Source organism: Ictidomys tridecemlineatus, chromosome 15 (assembly GCF_052094955.1).
Source record: "Ictidomys tridecemlineatus isolate mIctTri1 chromosome 15, mIctTri1.hap1, whole genome shotgun sequence".
NCBI lineage: Eukaryota > Metazoa > Chordata > Mammalia > Rodentia > Sciuridae > Ictidomys > Ictidomys tridecemlineatus.
In genome coordinates, this window is record NC_135491.1 from 54,418,992 (window position 1) to 54,432,600 (window position 13,609).

The 13,609-nt window shown below is 50.9% G+C and overlaps 1 long non-coding RNA gene across 10 annotated transcripts in view; it reads right to left on the reverse strand.

Annotated features, from left to right (window-relative positions):
* LOC144370917 (uncharacterized) overlaps positions 1–13,609 on the reverse strand; it is a 57,180-nt gene that overhangs the window by 16,205 nt on the left and 27,366 nt on the right. For 8 of the 10 annotated variants that reach the window (XR_013431009.1, XR_013431015.1, XR_013431007.1 and 5 more), the window contains one exon: positions 9,502–9,684. This is a non-coding gene — a long non-coding RNA (uncharacterized LOC144370917). Of the gene's footprint in view, positions 1–1,972; positions 2,173–8,949; positions 9,183–9,501; positions 9,685–13,609 lie in introns of all 10 variants that reach the window. The other 2 variants (XR_013431012.1, XR_013431008.1) reach the window with 2 other exon arrangements.

Consider the following 13,609-nt stretch of genomic DNA (forward strand, 5'->3'; position numbering starts at 1 on the left):
GCAGCAAACCAGATGCGCAAGCTCGCCGCATTGGTGAAGCTTGTGTTTTCAAAGGGGAGACACAGTGAGCAAGGAGCTGTGTGACATTCTGGAGGGTGGAAAGCACTGTAGAGATAAAATAAAGTAGAGAAAAAACATGGAGAACACCAGAGGAGAGTTGGGATGGGGTAGACAGGGCCACCTGGCAGGAAAGGCAGCGTGTGACGGAGGGTGGAAGGAGGTGAGGGTCAGCTGCATGGGATTCTGGGTGGAGAACACCCAGGACTGAGCAGATCAAGTGTCCCAGGTGGGAAGGTGCGTGGTGTGCTAACAGATCAAGGGGCGGGGCTGCGGCAGGTGAGAGGAGGAGGGGAAGCAGGCACGGGCAGGTGGAGAGGTGCAGGCAGCAGGGGCCCGGAGCTCATCAGTGTCGGATGAAGACTGGACAGGGTGTTAAACAGAAGCCAACAAGAAGTCCAGAGACGTGAAAGACCAAAGCCAAAACCGGGCGTACTTCTCATGCACTCAGAAAGACGGTTCTAGGATGCTTCAGGAACAAGCATGGGACCCGTTATGCCCCGCCACCACAAGGCACTGACCCATACGTACAACTGAAGGCCACCTGACGTGACCTGGCATCCCAGCACGGGCTAGGCGTCCACAGCACAGCCCAAGGACATTGCTGCTTCCACTCTTCCCCTGAACTGAAAAGCGGGGAGTGGCCCATGGGGGAATATGCTTCTCTTCACCAGAAACGAAACTGACATTTCCAGAGAGTCCACGGGCGCCCTGTTATTTTCAGGACTTGGACAGCTGAAGTCCCTGACCGCAAAAGTGCTCCCTTGATCAAAGAGCCCTAAAAGGATTCCCCAACCCCGAGAGCTGTGTCTCTGATAGGATTATGCCTGAATTAAAAGACGGAACCACTTCTGACTTAGGGCACTCTCTAGCTTTGAAGTTCGCCTCAACAAATGATCCATTTTTATATAAACCAGAGCTGGCGAATGACAAGAAAACCTGCAACTATTCCCACACGGAGAGCTTTGTACCAGATAATCAGGGAGAAGAAACATGTGAACGAACACTGTATCTGCCTTTGAGCAAATGATGACATAAAAGAGAACCGTTTTTCTCTCCTGGAGCATTTGACGTGACAGGCCATTTTTTTTTTCATAAGCAGAGAGTGTCCAGCACCCTCAAAGCGTGTGTGTGTGTGCGTGTGCACACGTGTATGTGTGTGCAGCAGCTCACCAGCCGGTGCACATTCCCATGTGGTCAATGTCTGCCTGGTACCTGCACAGAGGCAGGTGGATGGAGGTTAAGGAAACAGGCTAACAGGCTCTTTTTCTCCTCAAATTACAACGAGAACAAGGGGAAGAAGAATCAGAAATGGAAGTCAGAGGAAGAAGGAGTGTAGAAAGGAGGACACGGGAGAAGGTGAAGCACCTTTTTTTCTTCGTCTCCTCGTGGAAGTCACCATGGCCTCTTCCTCACTAGTGCAGCGCTTGGGAAGCCTCAAATAAATGCTTCTTTTCTTTTTCTTTTCTTTTTTTTTTTTGGTACCAGGGATTGAACTCAGGGCCACTCAACCACTGAGCCACATCCCAGCCCCATTTGTATTTTATTTAGAGACAGGGTCTCACTGAGTTGCTTAGTGCCCCGCTTTTGCTGAGGCTGGCTTTGAACTCACAATCCTCCTGCCTCCCAAGCTGCTGGGATTACAGATGCATGCCTCGGCACGCAAATAAACGCTTCTTGTTCTCTGCCTCCTTGCTCTTCACCAAGCAAAGGCCAGCTCATCTTTCTGTCAATTCCATCATCACTCCCTCAGATAAGCCCCTCCCGACCCCCAGGCCATACCTGGGGTCCCCACTGCTCTGTGGTGGCGCGCCTGTGGGTCTTTGGTCCTACACTGAATGAGTTTCCTCCGCTGCAGCACCAGCCGCCATAGACGTGGTGACTTAAAAACAACCCAGACCTATTCCGTACAGACCTGGCGTCAGGAGTTTGAAGTGAGTCTCAAGGGGCTGAAGCAGACAGTGTGGCCGCGCTGGCTCCTTATAGAAGTCACCGAGGAGAATCCTTTCCTTGCCTTCTCCAGCCTTTGGTGGCCACCCAGGGTCCCCGGCTTGTGGCTGTGTCACTCTGGTCTCGTTTTCCAGCAGCACCTTGCCACTCCTCCCGATCATCAGCCTGCACCATAAAGGCACTGTGACAACTTTTGTGCCCCCTGCAAAATCCAGAATGAAGTCCCCACATCCAAATCCTTAGTTAGTCGTTCTGCAAAGTCCCCACTGCTACCCAAGGCAGTGCCCCTTGTTCTCATCCTAATTTGAGGAGAAGGAGAGCCCTGTTTCGTTCTGTGAAGGCTCTGGACGTGAGCACAGAGATGTCCTCGGGGGCCACAGGCAGCCTACTACCCTGGCACTCTGCGTTCTTCAGGAGTGTTTCACATGTGACAGGAAACCTGGCCAGCCCTGGTTAGCTTCTCCCGCATAAAAACGGATCTGAAGGTGGATAACGCTAGTTTTGAATAGCGATGCCAACACCAGCAACTCTAGCATTCTCTGGACCTCTTCTGGTCACAAGGTGGCACCTGTGACTATCGGAGGCTTGTCTGCCTTGCAGAGAGAACAGGTGACGCAGCAGTTGACACCAGCCACTTGCCACATATGTATGGGGAAAGCCAGGGCTATCCAGGAGCCTCCCAGGTTTGTGCCAAACACCCTGACCACCGGAACTCACTGCACCTTGGATACGTGGAAGTCCACTTCCTGTCCTTCCTCTCTCTCCCTCCCTCCCTCTCTCCCTTCCTCCCTCCATCTTTGTCTCCCATGCTTTCCCTGCTGGCTCCCATATTGAGTCACGAAGTCTGACATTCACATTGGGTTAAGAAGGAGGAAATTAGACTCCGCCTCCTGAATGGAGGGATATCAAAGAAGTTAGGAGCCTGTTTTAAGCCACCACACAGCAGACTGTTTTTATGCTTTGCTCGTGGCTTTGTCCCCTGTGGTCCTCAACTGCACTCACGGGGGAGCTGGCGCATACCTAGCCGTGGTACCCTGAAGGTGGAAGGACGTGGCTGCCCCTGCGTTGGCGCTCAGCACACGTCCGCTCATCCTCACAGCCCGCCAGCCTGGCACTTGCATTAGAACACGTAGGTTATGGCTCAGAAGGAAGCAAGGCCCAGGCAGCCAGGCCCTGGGAGCCAGGGTCACTCCCTGCCCCAGACTCTGTGCTTGGCCATGTGACCAGCAGGAGGGGCAGAAGGCCTCAGCCCTTGAGTGACTGGGCAGGGCTCTTGCCTCTCGGCCTTCCCCGGGAGGCCTCCCCTAGGCTGGCCTTGGAGCAGGGCAGGGGCCTGTGGAGCAGAGCTGCCCCAGGTGGGGCCCAGCCAGCTGCAGCCATGTGTGGCAGTCCAGCCCAGACCTCCTGAGCAGAGGAGCCTGACAGGCACAGGCCGCTTGTTCTGAGCCCCTGGACTCTGGGAAGATCTCATCCGGCCCTCCCAGGCATCTCTCCACAGAGGTGGATGCAGAGGCTGGGAGAAGGTAGCAGTTGGGTTAAGGTCACACAGCTGCCAGGTGGCAGGGTGAAGGCCCAAACCTGCGTGCACTCCAACCCCAGTCTCCTAACTCGCATGAAATTCTGCTAGTTGTTGAATCGATTCCTAAATATTAAGTCATTCTCCCCAAACTTCAGCTTTTTTCTTTATATGAGGGAACAAGAGCCCCCATGGCAGACTAACAAATCACAGGAAAAGTCAGTAAGGATCTTTTTGACCAAGGGAATAAGTTAAAACAGTCCCACAGCACAAGTCCCCTCTGCCAAACCCGTTGGTCTAATAGAGCAGACGCAGACTGGATCTAAATTCTAATTTAACACAGAATTTTCTTTGGTTCAAGAACAACTCATCTCCCTTTAATTTATCAGAAGCCCAGTAATAAAAAGAAAAAAAAAAACCTTCCAAGGTATAGAATGCATCTACTTTCTGAAGGTTTCCACCTCGCAGATGAGTTTGTGCAGAGGAGATGGACGGCTCACTCCAGCAGAGCCAAGGGGATTGTGGGGCAGGAGTCCCTGGGTGCACCAGGCAGCTGCCACCCTCTCCCCAGGCTTCTGGAGCCCTCTGTGCAGAGACAAAGATGCCAACACCAGCTCTGGTGACAATGCACCTTCTCCAGGGTCCCCAGGACTCCTCAGTGGCCTGGGAAGGAAGACCCCCCAGAGCTGCCGTCCAGTGTGTTCAGTGCTCCCGGGCACCAAGTCCTCTCACTTAATTCCCACAGTAACCCTGCGGGACACGTCACCTCATATTTACAGCTGACATTCTTAAGAAAAGTTAGGTAGAAGTTACTCAACTCATAGGTAAAAGAGTTAATATTTGAGAAGTTTTTCTCATTACCTTATGTGGCTTTTCATAACTCATTAGTGGAAAAAAATCATGATTTCTGAGTCAAATAATTCTATTATTTGACTATCATCTTCAATAATTCTATTGAAGATTTGGGATTAGTGAATAAAAGATTATCTAGGAAGATTTTAGCTGCAAGTAAGAAAACTATCTATCAAAAGTAGTTTACATGATGATACCTTGAAATCTCATATAACAGAGTCCAGAGTTGGGGTGGTTCTGGGGTTGATTTATTCAGGCATGGGGACTGAACAGCACAGAGATACTGCCACTCTTGTACCCTTGGCTGACATTATCTGTCAACCACAGTATTCCTTTTGTGAAGCCCAACTCATCCTCAGAATCTTTCTTAACTCAAATTTTCAAAAAAGCCATTGTCAATGAGCTGGAGTCAGAAAGTTAGATAAAAACCTATTATGTTCTGATTCCGACTCTTTCTTGCCAGTGAGAAAATCATGTGAGGCACCTGCCATACTCCCAGGTTCTGTGACAACCAGAATGGTGGGAAATATAAGACCAAGAGCGCGACTGGTCCTTGGCCTCAGCCGGAGATCTTGCTGGAAAAACAAATAGATACATGAAATAAGGAGGAAGTTACTTGAAAACATGAAAAGAACAGACTGTCTCCATCACTGTGAAGGAGACACACTGTGAGGAGCTGGTGTGAAGGGTAACAGGGTAGCTGCTGTTGACCTTGGCTTTGCAACATTCTTATTAGCAGCCCAGACCTGCCCATACAGAGGTACTGTGCATTGTTTTCACTTCTGTTTTCTATTTATAAAATATATTCTCAAAGCTAGGGAACTGCTAAAAAAAATACAGGCTTTTTTAAAATATAAAAATATAGGTTTTGTAGAATGAATCCTGTTTTGTTATTAATTGGGAAACAGAGCTGTTCATTCAGTTCTTTTTTTTAACCCCTCTGACTGTGATTAAAAAGATAATTTTAATTGTCTTGTATGTATGTTGTTGTTTATGTTTGGCCCTAAAGGTAATTATTTTAAAATATTTAACTTGGTTCAACTAATTTTTTTAAAACCCTGTCCCCACCCCTGCTGCTCCTTTCCTATGTTAGATAAAAACCTGACCCAAGATCTGGATTTCAGAGATGATGCATGTCGTATCAGGATCTCTTTAAAGAAATGACTTCTTGCATGGAAATTTGAAAACATCTCTGGCTGAAATTCCAACCTCGCTGCAGCATTTTCAGAGAGGGGCTGCATGCAGAGATGTTTAGCAAGAAAAGGACTTTGTTTCGGGGGACTTAGGAGTGATGATCATTTTCTTGGGTGACTGTGACAGCTGATTCTCAGTAAAGGATCTGAGCAGAAGCCCCCCACCTCCACCCCATAGAGAGACAGGGCACAAGTTTACCAGGAAAAGGCTTGGCTGAATGTGGACTCAGACACAAAGTCCAGAAAATCAAAATTGAAGGAAAGGGAGATCTCTGTTCATGTCTGGCCAGAGATCACTCCCGTGGCCATGCAGAGCCTCCTATGCTGTCTGCACCCCTGTTGTGACAATAGCATCACTTGTACTTGGGATTGCTCCCCAGCCTGCTGCTGGAGCCTCCCCACCAATCTCCCTCTCTGATGCTGACAACTAATACATGGCTCTGACTTATTGTGTAAACCATAAACTATGGCAAGCCGTTTATATTTCAATGTTTACAACTGGATCATTAGATTCTCTGGAGTGTCTATTATTTCTAAATTTAAAATTTTTACTTTTCTAATACCATTTTGTCTTAATTTGGCCGGTGAATGCCAGTAATGTAAAGAGCTTTCGGAAAAACTGATAGGATATCTATCATTTCATTAAAATGAATAAAACAGAACAGGTTGCAATTAACTTTTAAAAAATTAAAAGGATTTTTTTTCTTATTATAAAATCAAGAGATACTCACTGCAGTCAGTTCAGACTCACTGAAAGCAGAATAAGAAATTTCCAAGTCATTTTCTGACTCTCAGAATAACCACGTGTTGGATTATGTCAGTAAAGACCCCATCACTTTGACACGGGTATACCCAGCACATGTGCCACATTTGTGCACCTTTTCTACATTGTTGTCAGGCATATTTATTTGCTTGCTTTTACTCACTCAGTAATATACTGTGGGCATTTTTCCACGTCAAGCATAGATTTCAATAAGCACATTAAAAATGGCATAGGAGTCCACCTTATGGACCAAAGGTAGCAAGCTAAGCCAAGCTGGTGACCAGACAGGGCAGCTCCACCTTTCGGCACTCTCCGCCAGCCGGCACCCCCACCCTTACTAATCATGACCTAGTTGCTCTGCGCAAAAAGAGAACGGCGGTCCTGCTATTCTGCAGCTTTAGGAACCCCTCGTGGTCTGCAGCGTCCCTGTATTATGAGCTGTCGTGCCTGGGGTAGGGAGTGGGGGCGCAATCCTGCGCAAAAGGGGCACCGGAAGGGGCAGGGACACCTCAAGGATGCTTCAAGTGTGTGCCCCACGACACCCCCAAGGGCACCAGAAGCACCTGGGAGACCTGAAGTGAAGCTGGGGAGTTGGCAGGGGGAGCTCAGGGAGAGGTCCCTGGTCCCTGTGGTGGGGACAGGCTTCTTGGCCACCAGGAGGGAAGTCTTGTTCCAAAAAGAGCAAAGGAACAAACGTGTTCTGGAGGCACTGCTAACAAAGGGCTAGTTATTGTAAATTCTCCCAGAAGCAAACCAAAGGAGGAAGGAGTCTCAGGATCCTCGATGTCAGGGCCAGGGACCACACGGAAAAACCCCACTGACCGGCAAGGACTGCCGGGACTGCAGTTCAAAAGCCACCAGAACCGGGAGCGGCCGCCGCCCCAGAGCAGCTCTATCCATGATCCGATGCTGCCTCCTTCTGCCGGCCACTGGCAGGTGAGCCTCTCTCCTTTCCTGAGGAGCCGCTGCTTGGCTGGGTGCAGCCGGGGTTTCCAGAGCGTGGCTGCAGGGGCTGGCAGAGCTTGGCAGCAGGCCCACCCCGGCTAGCGGGGAGCTCCCTAGCCACCTTGCTGGCTCCTCCCCTCAAGACAGTGGGCAAGGTGGCAGTGCGTTTGCTATGCCACCAACATCGTAAAGGCTCACAAGTGCCACACTCTGCCTGAAGTCAGTCGCTTCTACAGTTAAGGGCCGATTCCACAGGGCACGCAGCATCCCCCGCAGCGGCCCACGGGCCGCGGCTATGGGAGTTCCCTGCAGTTCCAGGGTTCCCACACCACCTTCTGAAGGGTGAGCAGGGACTCGTGCCCAGAGGAAACCCACAAGGAAGATGGCCTTTCTGGGCATCTGCAGTCCCTCTGTAGGGTGGTGGATCTCGGCAAGATGCTTTTAGTGTCTCGGCTCCAGCCCGAAGCTTGGGGCCAGGTGGCCAAGAAGCCAGCGAGTGGAGCTGGAACAGAACTGGAGACTCACCCTGGCCCACCACGGCAATGGCCATCCCCTGCAGAGGGTGAGGTCAGGCCTACCACCAGGCTCCTGTGATAAGGGAAGGGAGGGCAGGCAGTCCATGGAGGGTGACCACAGAGGTTCAGATAATGGGTCAAGGGGGAAGTGACATCTGATAGTGGAAGGCCCAAGCTACTGCCCTTCCCCACCCTGGACTTGACGTTCACTAGAGCAGGCCGGGGGCTGTCTTCTGCCCAGCAAGGCATCCCCAGGCCAGAGGAGCACCTTCCGTGTGACGGTGATCATGAAATAATTGTCAATGAATGAAACACTAGCCATAGAGCAGGGTTCGAGGCAGGAGTAAGAATAGAGACCTGTTCAGAATAGAGGCCTGGGTCTTCCCAGACACTGAGGCTGACCCTTTGTTGGACAAGAGGCCAACAGGAGACCTAGAACAGGCTCCAGTCTCAGCACCTGCCTTCAAGGTCCAGCTTTCTAAAGGTTCCTCCCTTGGTCAAGATCAACTCGGACACTGGACAGGCCCAGGGAAGGCCCACACCAGGGCATCTCTGGGGCGAGGCCGGGGAGACGAGGGTTTTCTTCCCCAGACAGCACTCACCCTGTGATGGCCACAAGGCTCCTATTTTGGCTTCTACTCCTTTAGCTGCACTTCAAACTCTTCTTCCCTCTGCTTCCTACCATGCCTCCTCCTTTCTAGCTCTTCCTACAGGATTTTTCTCCCTTTGGGCCCTTCCACACTCACACTCTGTCCTCTCTGAAATCGAATGTGTCCCACTTTCCTTTTGGTCCAAGTGACCCCTACTCACCCCACAGGCCTACCTGCTCAGAGGAGCCTCCTCTGCACCAGAGACGCTGCCTGCCCAGGTGTCCCTTTGTGACACCGTTGCAGGCTGTCAGTGTCCTGTCCCTGGGCCATGCTGTCATCTGCGCTGAACCCTAGACCCCCACACACCACACGCACTGCACTCAGCATTGTTCGCCCAGCACCTAACCCAGTGCCTGGAATGCAGTGGGTTCCCAACGCATAGTTTCTAAGTGAATGAATGCAGATGAATGAGGCCCTTTATGTTGCGGGGGGGCGCGCAGATCAGAATAAATCAACCAGAGGAAAACAGGCCAAGTCCCCGGTAACAGGCTGTTCTCACAACACATACCTTTGAGGGCCCTCGGGTCAGAGAAACCGAGGAAACCGCAGTAAAGGACAAAGCCAATCGCGGCGGACAGGACGATTGCCTTCCTGTGTGCTTCCTTTGCCTTCTCCGGCTAAGAGAGCCCATCTCCTGGGAGGGCTTTACCGATGAACTCACCACTCTCGAGCATTTGACAAGGGTTGAACTTGTTCCCATCTAAGTTGACACCCCAATGCTGGGTCTCACGGGCCTCTTACCTTAAAACAGAAAATGAAAGACCCCAGAAACATCTCGAACCCTTAGTGACTTTAAGTTGGAATCCGTTGACCTAATCTCTGCGTCGGGCATTGTAAATCATTTTTAGGGTTAGTATATTTTGGTGTTTGTTTTTGTTTGTGCCTCTTAAAAATAGAAACAAGCAGCAATGTGCCCCGAGGGGAGGCTCAGGGCTGGCTGGGACCATTGGAGCTTTGTCATCGGAGGCTCCGCTCAGGGCTGAAGGGGCCGGGATTAGGGGGAGAAACCAGCAAATGAGCTCAGAAAGGCAGGAACAAAAGCCCAGGGAGATGATCTCACCTCATAGCGCCAGAGGCACCGAGCTCGCGGCCAGCCCACTCTGATGTGCTTCGGTTTGGTCCCGGCCTTTGTGACCACAGCTTAACAGTCCCGCGGGTGACGTGCAGAGAACTTTCACGTTCATTAACTCATTTGATCCTCGCAACTCCAGGGCAGGCAAGCAGGGCAGGACTCACTCAACCCCTTTTGCCAAAAGAGAAAGCAGAAGCTTAGCTTGCAAGTCACGGTGACCCAGCAGGGACACCCTCTCGCAAGCCTGTCACCAGCTTGCAGTGTCCAATGTAAATCGTCCCCCAGGTTCAAAATAAAATGATAATACTTGTTAATACTTATGCAAGGCTTACTGTGTAATACCAAGGACTCTGAGAAATGTTTTACATGCATTATCTCATTAAATTTCCCCAATAACACCACAGAGTATGCATCAGTTTCATGGTGCGGCTATAACAAGATACCACATACATGATAGATTCAAACAACAGAAATCTGTGACAGCCCCAGTCAGAAGTCCAATATCCATCTGAGTGGGATATAATGAAGGGGTCAACAGGGCTGGTTCTTTTTCGAATCTCTAGGGAGGATACACCACTTATTTCTGTTTCTGGTGGCTGCTGACATCCCTTGGCTCATGGCAGCATCACTCCAACCTCCAAAGCAAGTGTCTTCAGACCTCTCTGCATTGTCCCCATCTTCTCATTCTCTTCTTCACGTGGTCAATAAATCTCCCACTGAACCCTTCTTACCAGGTTCCTTGAGACGGAATTAACAGCCTACCTGGATAATCCAAGTAATCTCATGTCAAGGTCATTAAATTAATCACTCTGCAAAGACTGTTTTTCCAAGTAAGCTATCTTTTGCAGGTTCTAGGGATTAGGACGTGGATTTCTTTGGGGGCGGGAGCATTTTCAGCCTAACACAAGTAGGTAATAGTACTAACCCCATTTATCAGAAAGAGGAAACTGAGGGCAAATAGACATGGATCATACGCACAAGGTCTTGTGGCCAGCACAGGTGAAACTCAGGTTGAAATTGGTCACTCTGACACCAGATTCCGGCTAAACCAGATCGTCTTCCTAACTTGCCCACAGGCTGGGCAGTCTTGCTAAAGAGAAAAAATAAAGACAATACGGAAGAGAGGCTGATGATGTGGTCACCACATGTCACATCTGCAGTTAGCAGAGGCTGTCTCTGCCACCCAGTGGTGTCTAGGAAGATGACCCGAGTCCAAAAATATGGGTCTCTGTGCAGAGTCACTCACCCCCTCTCTGGGAGTAACTCAGCCGCATTTGCAGGATGTTCCTCTGGGGAACCACAGAATGGTTCTGAAGGCACAGACGCTGCTTCTCACCTTGTCGTATCTCAGCCAGGTGCTTTGCCCTAGAGGGGACCCCGGGCCAATCTGGATTCTGGCAGAACCAGAGGCTACAGGGTTACGAGACCCTCATAAAGGGAAATGGTTTTGCTTTGGAGCCATTTTCCTACAGAAAGGCATTACAGAGTAGATTAAAGTCTCATCACTACAAAAAACCAACACCACCCTATGTCCAAATGGTAACAGAAATACAAAGGACCCAATGTGCTACAGCTTCCAGGTATTTGTACCCAACTAAGAACTACGTGCGTGGACAGTGATGGGAGGAGGCAGAGAGAGAGAAAAAATTATTCACTTAGGATTGGCAGGAAACTCAACAGACTGCCCCCTTTGACACTGTCTCAGAAAGGAATTCATAGACTCAGGTTCAGCAGGCCCCAAAGCTGTAGGCCTTGTGAAAACCACGTGGACGTGGGTATCGACTCCACCTTGGGTCAGCAGCCAGTGTGTGCACGTAGGTCGCCGGCCTCAGCAGTTCAGACGGGTAGACAGGAAGCAGCACACTGGGAACAGGAAATGAGACAACCATGGGGAAGGGCTCAGAGCGAGTCGAGAGCATCCACGGTGAAGAAGAGAGAGGGTTATTTCCGAGTCCTTCTCTATCCAGGGCAGAGGACCAGGTGTTGGTGATTGGGATGCACATGACGCTGCCCAGGAATCAAAAGACCCAGCTTCAGAGTCTTGAGGCTCACACACAGCAAGGGTCACCCCGACTCTGCCTTGTGCCCTTCACAGGCACAGACCCCGCGATTGCTTTTCAGGACTGGAGCACCTCAGAGTCCTTCTGGTGAGCCAGAGGACCGACCCCCAAGCTCCATCCTCTGACTTCACAGGGCAGAGGCAGCACGGCAGGGTCACAGGGTCACCTCAGTGCTTTTGGAACGGAATCACATAGTTTCTCCAACATGCAGATGTGTCCATTGAAGCTGCAGCATCTCAGCCATGGGATGAAGGCCCAGAACCTCTGGGCAAGGAACCCCGCTGAATTGGGGATTAGGAGTCACAATCTGGGTTCAAGTCCTGGGTGACTCTGAATCCTCCTGCAGACCCTGGGAACCACCCCACACCTTCAGAGGAACCAGGAGAAGCTAGGAACAGAGTAAAACGAGCCACATCCCGCTTCGTGTCCAAGATATTTCCCACCTTCTCTTTCTCCCCACGAAATGGGCGTAAGAATCTCTGACCTGAATTAAGAAAGTCCCATGAGGAGCCCAAGTCTGAGAATGCCCTGTAAATACGTCAGGCCACAGCTTCCACCAAGGGAAGACTAAAGAACAGCAGAGGAAAAAAAAGATCATTTTCAAAACCAATTTTCACATGTGATAAAAAATTCTATGCTATTAAAGTATAGTTTCATTGGAGTTGAACAAGCGTTGCTTTTTCGTTTTTCTTCTTTCTCAATCAAGGCTTGGGGTCATTGCTGCAGCAGGAGGACAGTTCCACTTATGAAAGTGTGCCCTCACCTCAGCCAGAAGCTGACCTCCAGGTCAGGGTGAACCTCTGAGTATGAAATCTTCCCCCCCTTGTTGCTGCCCAACAAGAAAACATCAGCAACTCACAACCTTATGGTTGTGTCCATTTTGGATGGCCCCCCCCCATGCCATGATCTATGCAACTAAATTCCTGGTGTTCCTGCAGGACCCAGACACAGGCCAGCACAAGCTCTGCCTGTGTAGACGTGCAGGAGCAGATCCAGCCCCAGAGCCAGTGAGTGGGAGCCAACTCCTTCTCTCTCACCCCAGTAGGAATCCTGCCTTCTACCTAGCAGAGCACAAACAATACACAAGGTCCCTGTGAGGTTAGAAAGAGGCTCCCTCCAGGTTGAAAAATCAGAATAAGAAGCCCCACGCGCTGAGTGAACCCCGCACCAGGCCCGGCTTGGGTAAGATGCAAATCGTTTTCTTTGGTCTGCGAGGTTGCTGCCTTTGGGGTACCCAGGCGTCCAGGGAACGTCAAGGGGCTTCTGCCTGTCCCTTAGTCCTACTGGCCACTTGCACACTCTGCCTCTGAAGTCCCTCCGCCAAGGATGTCTTTCTCCCATTCTTACACACTCTTAAATGGAGACCCCTACTCATCCTTAAAGACCCCACAGCAGTATAGCCCCTTAGGTGCATCTCCCCCATAGGTCTTCTACCCCCGCTCTGTGTTAAGCCTGTGAAGGTGGGAACTGGTCTCTGTCTTCACCCTTGACGCCCCAAAGGCCAACCCAGGAACACGCAGGGGCTTCCACCAGTCGGTGGAATGAACGAACCCGTCTTTTCAGCCCCGTAGCACTCTGCACGTATCTCCATTGGCCTCCAGTGGCCCTCGCTGCAGCGTGGGTCACCTTGTCCCATAAAAGGGAGCTCTGGGGACCCAGAGGTCTCCACAGTGTGGATGGAAACCAGCGAGCTGCCTTAAACGCTTTACTCCTGGAGACCCCTCCCCGTCCCTCCTCAGCAGTCAGAATAGGAAAAGGAAAGTTGGTGCCACTCACTGGGCCGATGGCTTTCTGCAGGCACCAGCACCTGCCCTGGAGGTTTGCATCCCTCCCTCCTGAGCCACGTGCAGGTGACCTCATTGTGAGGGGCAGCCCCGCAGACCTGGGCCCCTGAAAGCAGGACAGTTGGGATGAGCTTCCCTGACTTTCCCCACTGTGCGCTCTGTTGACTGTAACTTTAAATATTCATGGCCAACACAGGAAGTTGGGCTGCAAAGAAGAGCCGTGGGGGCGTCTCTTCCCTCAAGGGGGGATTT